The sequence below is a fragment of the Petaurus breviceps genome, unplaced genomic scaffold (assembly GCF_028583685.1).
Source record: "Petaurus breviceps papuanus isolate PSGF00001 unplaced genomic scaffold, PetGlider_PUasm1.0 37, whole genome shotgun sequence".
Taxonomy (NCBI): domain Eukaryota; kingdom Metazoa; phylum Chordata; class Mammalia; order Diprotodontia; family Petauridae; genus Petaurus; species Petaurus breviceps.
The window spans coordinates 38284393-38299518 of NW_027186296.1; the positions used below are offsets into that span (position 1 = coordinate 38284393).

The window sequence follows — 15126 nt, forward strand, 5'->3', positions numbered from 1 at the left end:
CCAGACCATCTCAGTGGAGTTGTTGAAAGCTCCCCAGAACCTCACCTGGTCATTCATCCCTAGTTATCTAAATGACACCATGGATACAGTATAGGGCTTGAGTTCAAATCTGGCCTCAGACACTTACTACTAGCTGTGTGGCAAGTCACTTAACCTCTTTCTGCCTTGGTTTCTTCATCTGTAAAGTGAGATAATAATAACACTTATCTTATGTAGTTATTATGAGGATCAAGTAATATTGCATGTGTAAAGTGCTTTGTAAATCTTAAAGGCTATATCATTACTAGCCCTGTACTCTGTTTCACATTCTGGCATGAATATCCCAAAGGATGAGGCTCAGTGGTGACAATCTTATGCCAAAGCTGATTACAGCTCTGAAAGTGCTATATAAATGTTACCTATTATTATCATTGGTTTGATTTTGGATTGAAGTTATTACTCTGCCATTGATAAGCTTTTTAAAAATAATACTTTATTTTAACATTCGTTTTAAAAAAACTTTGAGTTCCCAATCTCTTCCTCCCTCCAACTCCTCCCTCACCCACTGAGAAGACAAGCAAAATGATATCCTTTATACATGTGAAGTCATGTGATACATATTTCCATATTAGTTATATTGCAAAAAGAAAAAAAAACAAAAGCAAATATAAGTGGAGAAAAAAAGCATGCTCCAATCTGCGCTCAGAGTTCATCAGTTCTCTCTGTAGATGTAGAGAGCATTTTGCCTTGGTGAGTCATTTGGAATCATCATGAATTGGATTGATTAGAGAAGTTAAGTTTTTCACAGTTAAACATCATTACGATATTGCTGTTGAGCAGCACAGTGGTAGCTTAGTGGATAGAATGCCAGTCCTATAATCAGGAAGACTCATCTTTCTGAGTTCAAATCTGGCCCCAGAAACTTACTGGTTATATTACTCTGGGCAAGTTACTTAACCCTGTTTGCCTCAACTTCCTCATCTGTAGAACAAGCTGGAGACGGAAATGACAAACCACTCCACTATCTCTGCCAAGAAAACCCCAAATGGGGTCAGAAAGAGTCAGATGAAACTGAAAACAATTGAACAGCAACATTGCGGTTACTGTGTACAATGTTCTCCTACCATGTTTCCCCGATAATAAGACACTGTCTTATTATATTTTTTGCACAGAAAAACACCAGAGGGCTTATTTTCAGGGGAGGGCTTATTTTAATGAACATTGACAGCAATTTTAATAAACAGGTAAATGTGAACAAAAAAATGTACCAGCAAGCAAATCACTGGGGAAGAACAGGATGACGCGCTCACTGCTGCAGACGGTGCATACAGAGGGTACCGTAATGTAGCGTGTAGCGCAGGGGATCACCTTCACTACAGTAGCAATCTCAATAGGGCTTATTTTCAGGGGAGGGCTTATTTTAGAGGAATCTCACACAGTAAGGGGAGGGCTTATTTTCGGGATAGGTCTTATTATTGGGGAAACACGGTAGTTCTGCTCACTTCACTTTGTATCAGTTCATATAAGTCTTCCCAGGTTTTTCTGAAATCTTCCCCTGAGTCATTTCTTATAGAACAATAGTATTCCATTACAATCACATGCCACAACTTCTTCAGCCATTATAACAGTCTTAGATAGTTGCCTGGGGGCACTGGGAGATTAAGTGGTTTGCCTGGGGTCTTGCAGTCAGGATTTATCAAAGGTAGAACTTGAACCCAGCTCTCATTGACCTGATCAGCTCTCCATTACATCCCTATCATCATCATTATCATTAATTAATCATAGTAATTACAATCACAGTTATGTATTATAATCCTAATTCTTATAATTAACCAGGTATACATAGAAGTTGCAGAGCAAATCCTCAGTTTTCAATTCATCTGTGTTCTTTTGTTTCTATACATGTTGCTAACAGAAAAGGTCCCCTAACTTTGAGCATGTGTAGACATTCTTTGCTTGCCTTCATGGGGCCTCATCAAATTTTGACTATGCATAGATATCTTCTGCCTGCTATTGACTGTGTATGACTTATCTCTGCATTGAGTCACCTGAACTGATAGACATCTAATGACATAAGTTGCCACACTTTCCAGAAGAAAAGAAAGCTGATGGGTCTGTGGGAGGTAGATCTCAAGAAGACAAGATGTGACCCTAATTGGGAGGTGGGAGTAGGAAAGGTCCTTCTCTACCTTGGTTTATGTGAGTCTGTTTCCCAAAGTGACCCCCTTCTACTTTGTAGAAGGCCCTAGTTACCTTTTTGCTCCTTTTGTATTACCTTTCCTTTAGTTATCAACCTGGTAGACACTGAAAGGTTCTGGAAGGGCTACCTGAGCTGGTGACAAAGGCAATGTATACTGGAGGGAGTAATTGTGGTTGCAGAATGAATAGCAGGATCAGGCTTGGAAAAATTGGCATGAGCGAGGGGATACCATTTGAAGGGGGCTTGAACTGTTCTCAGTATAGGTAAAATGTGAACTGGGTAATTTACAGCCCCCCCTCCCGCCCACCTGCCCACCAGCCACCTTTTTGAAAGGCAATTGGGGTTAAGTGAATTGCCCAAGGTCACACAGGTAGTTTTTGTGTTAAGTATCTGAGGTCAGATTTGAACTTAGGTCCTCCTGACTCCAGGGCCAGTGCTCTATTCACTGCGCCACCTAGCTGCCCCAATTTGCAGCCTTGCAAAAAGTATACTTGTTACAATGAGACTTGAGTTATTGTTCAGTCATTTTTCAGTCAGTTCTGACTTTTTGTGACCCCCGTTTGGGGTTTTCATGGCAAAGATACTGGAGTGGTTTGCTATTTCCTTCTCCAGATCATTTTATAGATGAGAAAACTAAGGCAAACAGGGTTAAGTGACTTGCCTAGGGTCATACAACTAGTGTCTGAGGCCAGATTTGAACTCAGGAAAATGAGTGTTCCTGACTCCAGACCTGGCGCTCTATCCACCGCATCAACTAGCTGCCCAAGGCTTGAGTACCAGTCTCTTAATTGGTTGTAGTAGAAGTAATAAATTATTAAATCATGTTCTAATCATTCTATTTAATGTGGCAATAAATTACTTGTTCTATGCCTGATTCATATTTATACATTGGTTACCTTTTTCGAAATCTCCTTCCCCTTGTTTTGGAAACCCCTTAAGCTTTGACCACATAACCAGTTTTATAATTAGTAACTCTGCAAGTAGCAGCTTTCTCTAGAGTAGCTGAAGTGTGGGCAAAGAGCCAGCATGAGAAGTACTGAACCTACTTCCTCTCTTGAAAAGTCAGGTGAACCCCAGAGCAAGCCATGGTGGCAGGTATTGGACAGGAAATGGTTCTGATCTCCAGCCCCTTGCTTCAATCAGGCAGTTCCTAGTCAGAAGCTGTGCTAACCTGATATACAGATAATCAGAAACACTAACTAAAAAATACATCATCTTCAATCAGATATAGATATAATTACACCCCTTCCTCTATTAACTAAATATAATCCCACCTTCTAGAACAGGGATAGGGAACATCCCTCCATGCATATTACTTCGATTTAATTTCATTTCTTTCCATTACATTATAATATTATAGAAATAAATTCACTATTTTCTGGAGCAAGACCCCTGATGGGTTATCATTTGTGCTCATAGTTGCAAAAGCCCAACGTGACTTCAATTTTTTATTGTAATGCCCCAAAAGGCCACAAGGGAGCAGAACCGCTCCATGAAAATAGACTTTAAAACAATTTTTTTTTAAGGCTAAAAAAGGGTGGGTTTTTAACCCTTTAAAGAATGAGGGAAGGAGAAATGGAATAAGCATTCATGGGGCACATGTATGGAACACCATGCATGGAGTACATGTACCAGGTGCTATATTAAGCTCTTTAAAATAAATATTTGACCCTCCTAACAACCCTGTAAGAGAGGTGCCATTTCCCCCATTTTACAGGCAAAGAAACTAAGGCAAAGAAGTTCAATGACTTGCTAAGGTCACACAGCTAATAAGTCTCTGAGGCTGAATTTGAACCTTTCTTACTCCAAGCTTGCCTCTCTATTCACTGTATCAGGAGAAAAGTCTTTGTTATAAAGAATGGACTCAGGGAAGAGACAGGGATTCAGGAGGTAATTTAGGAAATGTACAAACAAAAGACATCAATAAACATCTGTCTTAAAAAAAAGAAAATTTAAAAAGGGAGAATCTCAAGAATACTTGTGTTTCCAAATTTTATATAGAAATGAAAATATTTGTAATAACACATTCTGGCAATGTATTTTTCCATGTCTTTAATACAAATAGCCATTTTTGTTTACTACTGCTGTTTGGTGTTTCTTTAAAGGTCAGTCTTTGTGTCTATTTAGCTGTATTTGACTTTGTCTTTTTTTTTTTTTTTTTGCTTTTTTGGAGGGCAGTTGGGGTTAAGTAACTTGCCCAAGGTTACATGGCTAGTTTTTTGTTTGTGTGTGTGTGTGTGTGTGTGTGTGTGTGTGTGTGTGTATTAAGTGTCTGAGGCCAGAACCGAACTCGGATCCTCCTGACTCCCGGGCCGGCGCTTTACTCACCAGGCTACCTAGCCGCCCCAACTTTATGTCTTGACACAAAGCTAGGAGGTATAGCTAACCCTCTGGATGATAGAGTCAGGATCTTGACAGGCTCTAAAACTGGGTTCATTCTACTAAGACTAAATTTAATTGGGACAAAATGTAAAGTCTTAAAACAGAGTTCAAGAAAATGGAGGCCTGGTTAGATTGTTGTTCCTCCAAGAAAGACAAGGGGGTTTTAGTGGACTGCAAGTTCAAAATGAGTCAGCAATATGACGTGGCAGCCGAGAAAGCTAATGTGATCTGGGGCTGCACTGAAAAGCATAACCCTGGGGAATAAGGAAGTAACAGTCCCTCTCTACTCTTCTGGTCTACTCTTTACTCTACTAATATCTGGATTATTGCAGTTGCTTCTGGGGGGCACATTTTAGAAAGGACATTGATAAACTGGAGAATGTCCAGAGGAGAATAATTGAGGAGGTAAAGTTTCCTGATCATGCCATATTTAGATCTGTTGAAGGAACTGGGGGATGATTAACCTTACAGAACTCTTGAAAAGTTATTATGTGGAAAAGGAATTAGACTTGTTCTGCTTGGCTTCAGAGGAACAAACTAGGAGCTACTAGAGGAAGATGCAGAAACAAATTTTAACCTTGATGTCAAGCAAAATTTCCTAAGAATGAAAGTTGTTGGGGCAGTTAGGTGGCACATTGGATAGAGCACCATCCCTGGAGCTAGGAGGACCTGAGTTCAAATATGGAATCAGACACTTACTACTATGTGACCCTGGGCAAGTCACTTAGCCCTAATTCCTGGGAGGAAAAAGAATGAAAGCTTCCCCAAAGTGGAATGAGCCTCCCCAATTTTTCAAACAAAGGTCATTTGTTGTCGTAATAGTAGGGATTCTTTTTCAGATATGGGTTGGACTAGATGGCCACTGAGTTCTTTTTAAACTAGAAATTCTGTTGTCAATCTATATGACTCTATCTCTTTGTCTTTTCATTTATCTCTTTTGCTTTATATATTTCTGCTTATGTTTCTTTTTCTATGTCTTCTTCCTTTTTTCCTTTTTCTCTCATTCCTTTTCCCTTCTCTCTTTTTCCTTAATAGGACATAGCATAGAATCAAAGGATAATTTTTATTTTATGTTAGATAGAACTTTATATTTCCTATTTTGAATTTTTTAAAAAGAATAGTTAAACTAATGCATTGTTAATGCATGAACTAATCCAACCATTCTGCAGAGCAATTTAGAACTATGCTCAAAGGGCTATAAATCTGTGCATACCCTTTAATCCAGAAATACCACTGCTAGGTCTGTATCCCAAAGAGATTTTAGAAAAAAGGGAAAATGACCTGTCTGCTTAAATATATTTATAGCAGCTCTTTTTTCTGGAGACAAAGAATTGGAAATTAAGGAGATGTCCATTGATTGGGGAATGGCTGAACAAGTTGTTCAACATATGATTGTGATGGAATACTATTGCACTATAAGAGATAAACAAGCAGGGTGATTTCAGAAAAACCTGGAAAGACTTACATGAACAGAGGCAAAGTGAAGTGAGCAGAACCAGAACATTGTATACAATAACAGCAATATCATGTGGTGAATTGCCAATGACTTAGTTCTTCTCAGCAATACAATGATCCAAGACAATTCCAAAAGATTAATAACGAAAAGTGCTATTTAGCTTCAGAGAAAGAACTATGGAGTCTGAATACAGAATGAAGCAGACTATTTTCACTTTCTTTTTTTTGTTGTTGTTCAAATCTTCTCATATAAAATGACTAATATAGGAGTGGCTAGGTGGCACAGTGAATAGAGCACTGGCCCTGGAGTCAGGAGACCTGAATTCAAATCCAGCCTCTGACACTTAACACTTACTAGTTGTGTGACCACGGACAAGTCACTTAGCCTCAATTGCCCTGCCTTCCCCCCTCCAAAAAGCAAAAAATTAAAAAAAATTTTAAATGGCTAATATGGAAATATTTTACATGATTGCACATATATAACCTATATTAGACTGCTTACCATCTCAGGGAGGGAGGAGAGGGGAAAGAAGGAAGAAAGAGAATTTAGAACTCAAAACTTTTTTTAAATGTTAAAAATCGTTTTTACATGTAATTGGAGAGGAAAAAAAACATTTTTTTAAAAAGAGGAGTCAAATTGTCTCAAAGAAATTTGTCTTACCCGTAAAACAGATTTTGTTTGTGGTCCTTAATGGATTTTTTTCCCAAGTGTATCATGAGCCTTTATAGGAAAATATTTTATAGCCATGGTCCGGGAATTTAGAGTCTAAGAGAATAATAGGAAGGATCTTTGGAGACAATCTAGCCCAGCCCTTTCATTTTACAGTTAAAGAAATTGAGGCCCAGGAAAGTTAAGTGAGTTATTAAAGGAAATACAGGCAATTACAAATAGTATCAGAAATAGGTCTTGAGATCAGACTAACTCCAGAGCCAGGTACCACTATACAATGTTGCCTTGACTTTATATTTTCTAATTTGAGTTGTGTTAGATTGGATTTTTTTTTTCCATTCTGGTTATACACACACACACACACACACACACACACACACACGCGCGCGCGCGCGCGCGCATATATATATATATATATATGGGGGATGTCTAATACATAAATACATAGATGTGGGCTAGAATTGGCATAAGTAGATGTATGGAGTCTGGCTCACCTTTGCAGAAAGGAGGCTGTGCCTGCACTACCTACAGCCTAACTGGGGGGTGGGATGGGGTGTATGAAGAGCAAGTAGGATACAGAATCATTGAGCCTGGGTGAATTCCTCCATCTTTGAGAGGGGTATCAAGCCTTAGTGACATCAGCCTTTGGACCTCTTCGAAAATGAAGGATGGACAAGAAGCTAGAATTATATCTGCTACCACTCAAATAGTTTGGGGGTATGAGTCTGGGTTTAGAATAAAAACTGTCATCCCTGATAGCTTTCACTGGGGAAGGGTAGCCCCTCACTCATACTCACTAGTTTCATTCCCACCAAATGCAGGTTATACAAAAGTCCATCATAAACCTTTTTATCAAAGAAAGCAGCCAATTGGAGAAATTATACAGATAAGAATAAACAAAGAATCCATGAGGGTAAAGAGCTCTTCAAGTGGGAATGAGACAAGGTCTCAGCTAAAGCAAAGCCAGAGGGAAAAATCTCACCATGGGGAATGTATACATAGGAAGTCAAGGGATGTAATGGGGGTCAGTTTCCTCATATTGCTGTGGCCCAGGAGCTCTAATCTTTCATTCAAAAGTCCCTGCCTTGCCTAGTCTCTGTTAAAGTAGAAATCCTCTATTGAAGTCTCTCTCCAACCCACTGAAATAAGTCCCTTACGGATACACAAAGATGAGCCCAGTTTTCTCCCAATCAGAGTTCATATCCTCTCAAAGGTACATAGTGCAGTTCATGAGACTGTCCATTAGGAAAACCACCCAACTTACCTGGGTGGGAGTGAGTATTATAGTTATATTTACTATCTGTCAGATACTTAATGCCCATTGCATAAATAGCCACTTAGCAAAGAGCCCTTGCACTTGGCACTGGCAAAGTGAAGGCAGGGAGGGCTGGATATCAAGGAAAAGACTAATTCCTCTTCTCCCGAAGCTGGCATCAAAACTGAGGCCATAGGAATCACATGGAATAATTTAGGGACCTTTATAACACTTTTTTAAAAAAGAAAGAAAATTAATAGAGTATATCAAACCCCTAGGTGCATGAGTACCATTCATTATTCATTCTGTTTCCTTTGGTCCTCCAAAAGTTAAGATTTGGGTAACTTGTAAAGAAGGGGGCAACCAGATGGCACAAAGGATAGAGCTCTGCTGTGTTTGGAATCAGGAAGACCTAAATTCAAATCCTGCCTCAGACACGTACTAGCTGTGTGACCCTAGGCAAATCATTTAACCCTGTTTGCCTCAGTTTCGTCATCTGTAAAATGAGCCGGGGAAGGAAATGGCAAATCACTCAAGTATCTCTGCCAAGAAAATCTCAAATGGGGTCGCAAAGAGTCAGAGATGACTGAAAAAAGATTGAAAAACAACAACAAAGCTTGTGAAGGACCCAAGAAGAGAGAGATCATCTCATCCAATATCTTCACCATATCCGTGAGCTAATTGAGCATCAAAGAAGTGGAACGATTTGCTCAGGTAACATTATTACCCAGGTAATAAGTAGCAGAAAAAAAGGTTTGATGACAAATGCTATGACTCTAAATCTAACGTCTTTTCTTTTTTTGGGGGAGTGCTTTTTGGAAGGTGGATGTCAGGGCAATTGGGGTTAAGTGACTTGCCCAAGGTCACACAGCTAGTAAGTATATGAGGCTGGATTTGAACTCAGGTCCTCCTGACTCCAGGGCCAGTGCTCTATTCACTGCTCCACCTAACCACCCCCTAATGTCTTTTCTATTATACTGTTTTGCCTCCTTTCAGCTTATCATCTTTCTGCCCAAGATATGAGTGGTCCTAAAATCATTGAAGACAAAGACTCATACCTATTTATCTTCAAGAGTGAGTTCCCAGAGTAGAGTTAGAAAGTATTTTTCTTTCAGAAGCTATTGATCCCCAGAGAAAAGACAAAGCACAGATATGGTTATTGATTAAAAGCCCTTCATCAACACTGTTGCCTAGTGAGTACGTTTAGAATTCTTTTCTTGGCATTTGAAGCCCTTCACAAATCTGGCGCCATTTTACCTTTACAGCTTTGTTTTATACTCATCCTCTTTCATGCTCTCCTATACCTTCCTGTTTTCTTCAGTTGTGTCTGATTCTTTGTGACTTCATTTAAGGTTTCTTAGCAAAGAAATTGCAGTGGTTTGCCGTTTGCTTCTCCAACTCACTTTACAGCTGAGGAAACTGAGGCAAATAGGGTTAAATGACTTGCCCAGGGTCACACAGCTAGTAAGTGTCTGAGACCAGATTTGAATGAAGGAACATGAGTGTTCCTGACTCAATGCCTGGCACTCTGTGTGCTATGGTACCACCTAACTGCCCATGTACTACATTGTACTGTACTCTACTGCTAGTCTGTACTCCAACCAAACAGGACCACTTACTGGGCTCCATAAATGTCCTGTACTTTTCTGCCTCTGTTACATTTTTCTCTAGATCTAGAAATCCTTCCTCCCCTATTTTATTCTTTTGAATTCTTCTCTATTCTTTAAAACCCAACTAAAAGACCATTTTGTCCAGTCAGCTGTTGCTGAAACTCCCAGACTGGTAACAATCTCCTCCACACCCACTCCTTAGACCTCTTTGTGCCTCTCTTGTGTACATATAGCAGTGCATGTTATTGTTCTACCCATATGTGTCACTTCCCACATTTGGACTACAAACTCCACAAAAACAGAACTCATAGTTTATCTCAATGCCTAACACAATTGTTACTGTTGTCGTTTGTCCTTCACTCTCTAATAGGATCAATGAGATCAGGAGGGTGATGCCTTTGACTCACAAGTGAATTGGATTTAAGTGGGGTAGGGCTGTGCAAAGTCAACAGCCTCTCAGTCTCCTCCAGAGTCATCAGAGTATAGTGGTAAGACACAGGTCAGGACAACTGGTGATGGTCCCAAGTTTAAAACAGTGCTTTGCACATATAAAATCTGAATCAATTTCCATTGAGTTAAATTTCTTAAATTGTGGGAGACTGGCTCACATCCAAAATGTCATTCACTTCATAGGAGGCAGAGGTCATGAAAGAAATTAATACAATGAGATTAGTGGAGTTACCTAATACTATTGTTTTAATTGTACTGTTCACGGTCATCAACCAGTAAATATTGAGGATCAAGGTTGTCCTGCCATGAAACAAAACAGTGCCTTGTCTCAGGGTTGACATTCATCTGGCATTGTCTAGGAAAAGTAGCTGTTGCTGCTGAGTGAGGAAAGGGGAGATTTTTCCCTTCTTGATTATTGACTTTGTGGTTGCTCAATGTGGCTACTGTTTTTCCATTTTTCTTTTCCGATCAAGTCCTTAATGTATATGCTTTTAAAATTTGCAATCAAGCAATTATAGGCACTATACATATGTGTGTATGTATATATGTATGTATGTATATGTATATATGGTTGATTGAGATATGAAGATCCAGAAGAAAATACAAATATTATTTTTGTGATGGAATTGAGTGCTCTACACTGTCTTTTACCCTAACAGGCTTGGAGTCAGCAAGAAACTCAGAAAAGATAGGGAATAATAGCAATAATGTTTTTAATAGGGGTCAGAGCCAAGATAGTGGAGAAAAAGATAGGGACTTGTCTGAGTTCTCCCACATTCCCTTCCAAACAATTTTAAAATAATGCCTCAAAACTAATTCTGCAGCCACAGAACTAACAAAAGGATGAGGTGAAACAATTTTCCAGTCCATGACAACTTGGAAGGTTGACAGGAAAGCTCTGTCACACAAGGATATGAGTGGAGTGCAGGTCAGGCAATGACCCGGGCAAGCCAGCAGCAGGCCATGGGGGCAACTGAATAAGCAGCAGCAGCTTCCTGAGTTCTCAGTCCACAGATGGTAAGGGGATCCAACAACTTGTCAGAAGGAGATTATGGGAGTCCTTCTGCTGACACAGGATGCAGGACTCAGTTGTATTGCCCATACATGGATCCAGGGTATAGTTCTAGGGCAAGGAGGAGACACTCTGGCTGCTGCAAGGCAGTGGGGTCACAGTTCCAAAGTGGGAAATAGTGCTTATGGTCACTCACAGAGCAGAGCACAGGCCAGGAGAATAGCAAACACACATCTCCTTAGATCATACCACCTTGGAAGAACTAAAAACTTATAGACCCCCAGAACTAGCTCTGAAATAGCTGCATAAAAAAACTAAAGCTTAAAACAGTGCCTCCTCCACCCTGGAAGCAGAGCCCAACTTTGATATAAAGTTAACAGTCAAGAAATAGACTGGAAAAATGAACAAACAGCAACCACAGAATGACCTGACCATAGAAAGTTATTATGGTGACAGGGAAGACCAAACACAAGCTCAGAAGAAGACAACAAAATAAAAACATTTGAAGTCTCAATGAAAAATGTGACTTGGTCTCAGCTTCTCCCCTACCCCCAAAGAATTCCTGGAAGAGCTCAAAAAGAATTTTAAAAATCAAATAAGAGAGGTAGAGGAAAAATTGGGAAAAGAAATGAGAGTGATGCAAGAAAAATGAAAAAAAGAATTAACAGCTTAGTAAAGGAGGCACACACACACACACACACACAACCTGAAGAAAATAATGCCTTAAAACTAGAATAGACTGAATGGTAAAAGAGGCACAAAAATCCACTGAAGAGAAAAACATCTTAAAAAGAAGAATTGGCCAAATGGGAAAAAAAGATGTACAAAAATTCATTGAAGAAAAGAAACCACATACCCTTGCATAACCTTTGACCCAGCAATACCACTATTAGGTCTATATCCCAAAGAGATACAAAACAAAAAGAAAAAGGACTCATATGCTCACAAATATTTATAGCAGCTCTTTTTGTGGTGGCAAAGGATTGGAAATTGAGGGGATGCCCATCTATTGGAGAATGATTGAACAGGTTGTAGTATATAATTATGATGGAATACTATTGTGCTGTAAGAGATGACAAGCAAGAAGCTCTCAGAAAAATAGCCAAAAAAGACTTATAAGAACTGAAGCAGGTTGGAAGATGGCTGTAACGGTGAGCGGGCGGCTGCTGGCGCAGCTGGGCCAGGTCCGCGCCCCGGCGGGGCGGGCGCTCTCCAGCAGAGCCCACGGCGAGGAGGGCTCGGGCCGCATGTGGAGGACGCTGACCTACTTCGTGGCGCTCCCCGGGGTGGCGGTCAGCATGCTGAACGCCTACCTGAAGTCGCGGGAGCATCACGAGCGGCCCGAATTCGTCCCCTACCCCCATCTCCGCATCCGGACCAAGCCTTCCCATGGGGAGACGGAAACCATACTCTATTTCATAACCATCACGTCAATCCTCTCCCCACCGGGTATGAGGATGAGTGAAGAAGACTGGGAGCCCGCTAATCAGGCACTGGGGACCACAGCAGCGGCTGGACCATCCTTTTCTATGTGGAACAGAAAATTACAGGGGACCTTAGGTTCACTTGCATCACATGTGACAAATGTGCTGACCTTTTATCATTTTGCTTGTGATTGGGATGGCTTAAATATATAATTCTAATCCTAAAAAAAAAAAAAATAGAACTGAAGCAAAGTGAGCAGAACCAAGAGAACATTGTACCTAGTAACAATAATATTGTATGATGAACAACTGTGAATGACTTAGCTATTTTCAATGATCCAAGACAATTCCAAAGGACTTATGCTGAAAAACACTATTCACCTTCAGAGAAATAACTGAGAGAGTCTGAATGCAGATTGAAGCATACTATTGAAAACTTAATTTTGTTTTTGTTTTTTGGTTTGTGTTTTCTTTCACAACATGACTAATATGGAAATATGTTTTGCACGACTGCAGATGTATAATGTATAACAAATTGCTTGCTTTCTCAAGGAGGTGGGGAAAGAGGTAGAAAAGGAAAGAATTTGGAACTCAAAATTTTAAAAAACCAAATGTTAAAAATTATTTTTACATGTGATTGGGAACAACAATTTTTTTTTTTGCTTTTTGGAGGGGGGAAGGCAGGGCAATTGGGGTTAAGTGACTTTCCCAATGTCAAGTGGCTAATACGTGTTAAGTGTCTGAGGCTGGATTTGAACTCAGGTCCTCCTGACTCCAGGTCTGGTGCTCTATTCACTGTGCCACCTAGCAACCTGGAAAAAATAAAATTTTAAAAAATTAAAATTTAAAATTTAAAAATTAATGTTTTAGTAGCTATTACCTTAACAAATATCCATAATGGAATGGAAAACTTTCAAAACATAGACATAGGATAGGTGAACAAAAATTTTGGGAACAGGATATATATGTATGTATGACACATCATCTCTGTTATCTAATCTGCTACTGGAATTGTACTGAAGCTGCTTTCATTGAATCCATAGAAAATGAGCTTACAGTCCATTGTTCTTATACAATTGAAAAAAATCAGTCAATTTGTATAGCTGTACAATATTACACAGAACATTAAATATATGAGATTAATAGTATAGAAAGTGGTCCTTAGTCCATCTTTATCTGAAACCTTACAAAAAAGATGAAAACAAGGTAAGTTATAATGTTAGCTTTGCAAGAATTATGTGAGATAGATAGTAGAAGCATTATTGACTCCAATTTACAAATGAGGAAACAGAAGCCCAGAAAAATAAAGTGATTTGTCCAAGATCACAACTAATAAATGGTAGAATTATAACTCAAGGCCCAGTCTTCTGATTCTAAGTCTCTTCCTTCTACAATATAAGGTTTCCAGAGAAACACAGAGGGAATAAAATATAATTCTGATATATTGTGTAAACATCTCTATCCTTTTAGATGAGTAGACTATCCTACAGATCCTTGAGGTCAGGGGCTCTATAATTTTCATCTTTGTATCCTTGCTTCCAATTGCAATTTCCTATATATGGCAAGCATTTAATATAGTGTTGGTGTAGGGGTGGGACTCAATTGAGTAAAATCAATCAAATCATTTCATCCCATTTAAGTAAATGATACTTTACAAGGTGAGAACATCTTTCAATCAATCAATAAAGCAAGGACTTTAGACTAAATTCAGAAAGTCCTTGATCAACTGGAGTAATGTTGCGCAATGTGTTCAAGTTTTCAAGAAGAAACTTGGTCATAACTTAGGAGTCATCTATTAAAATACCAAGTCAGTCTGGCCCATGAGCAAGCAGACAGGAGAGAGTATTCCAGCAAAGTCCATGAGGAGGGATCATTTGTTGAGGAGAAGAGCATCTTGGCTTCAGTCTTGGTCTAGATCTCTTTCTTGACTGGATGAGGATTTAGTAAGCTTTGAAGGATCTAAAATATTTTTGGACTTCTCATCTTTTGATTAGTGTCTTAGCATCATCTCCCCAGGAAGCAGTGACTAATGGCAGTGTCTGTATTGGGAACTGAGAACAGACTGGATGTAATGCAGGAAGGCATTCACAAAGAGCATCCCAGAAGAGCAATACACCATACCTAAGGGGAACATATTGATCACCCTAAAAAAGCAAAGAAAGGACTTCTAGGAGCTGAGAGTTACCACTTTGCTACATTTTCTCTCTATGCCTGACTAGATTCTGTATGTACTGATGGGAGAGTGTCACAGACTTCTGTGATGATGTTTTGTAACAACTGTTTTTACTATCCTACTGTAGCAAATATTTCTTTCTAAAAACAAGTTTAGTTTATCTGACTAATTGATAATTAACTTACAATTATGGTGGGTGGTATACCGGTAGGGGCTCATGAGCTGTAGCACTAAAAAGGTACATCCTAGCCCCTAGAGGTTGCTGCTAGACTTCTGAGGGGTAGATAATAGTGACTTATCTCATCAGATCTTAGAAGTTGGGAAAAAGATCCCCCAGAGTTTATAAATGCTGCACTGAATTTGTTAAAGTCACATTTATATATGGCTTTATAGTTTACAAAGTGCTTTCCTCAAACAACCCTATAAAATAGAAATACAGAATCAATAAACTAGTAAGGTTAACCATATACCACCAAAGGGTAAGCTGTCCTGTGCTTGGTTGGTTTGATCTCTACA

The 15126-nt window shown here is 39.4% G+C and overlaps 1 pseudogene; it reads left to right on the top strand.

The window, feature by feature from the left end:
• The first annotated feature begins 12149 nt into the window (after window positions 1-12149).
• Window positions 12150-12679, top strand: LOC138168533 (cytochrome c oxidase subunit 6A1, mitochondrial-like; annotated as a pseudogene).
• The last annotated feature ends 2447 nt before the right edge of the window (window positions 12680-15126 follow it).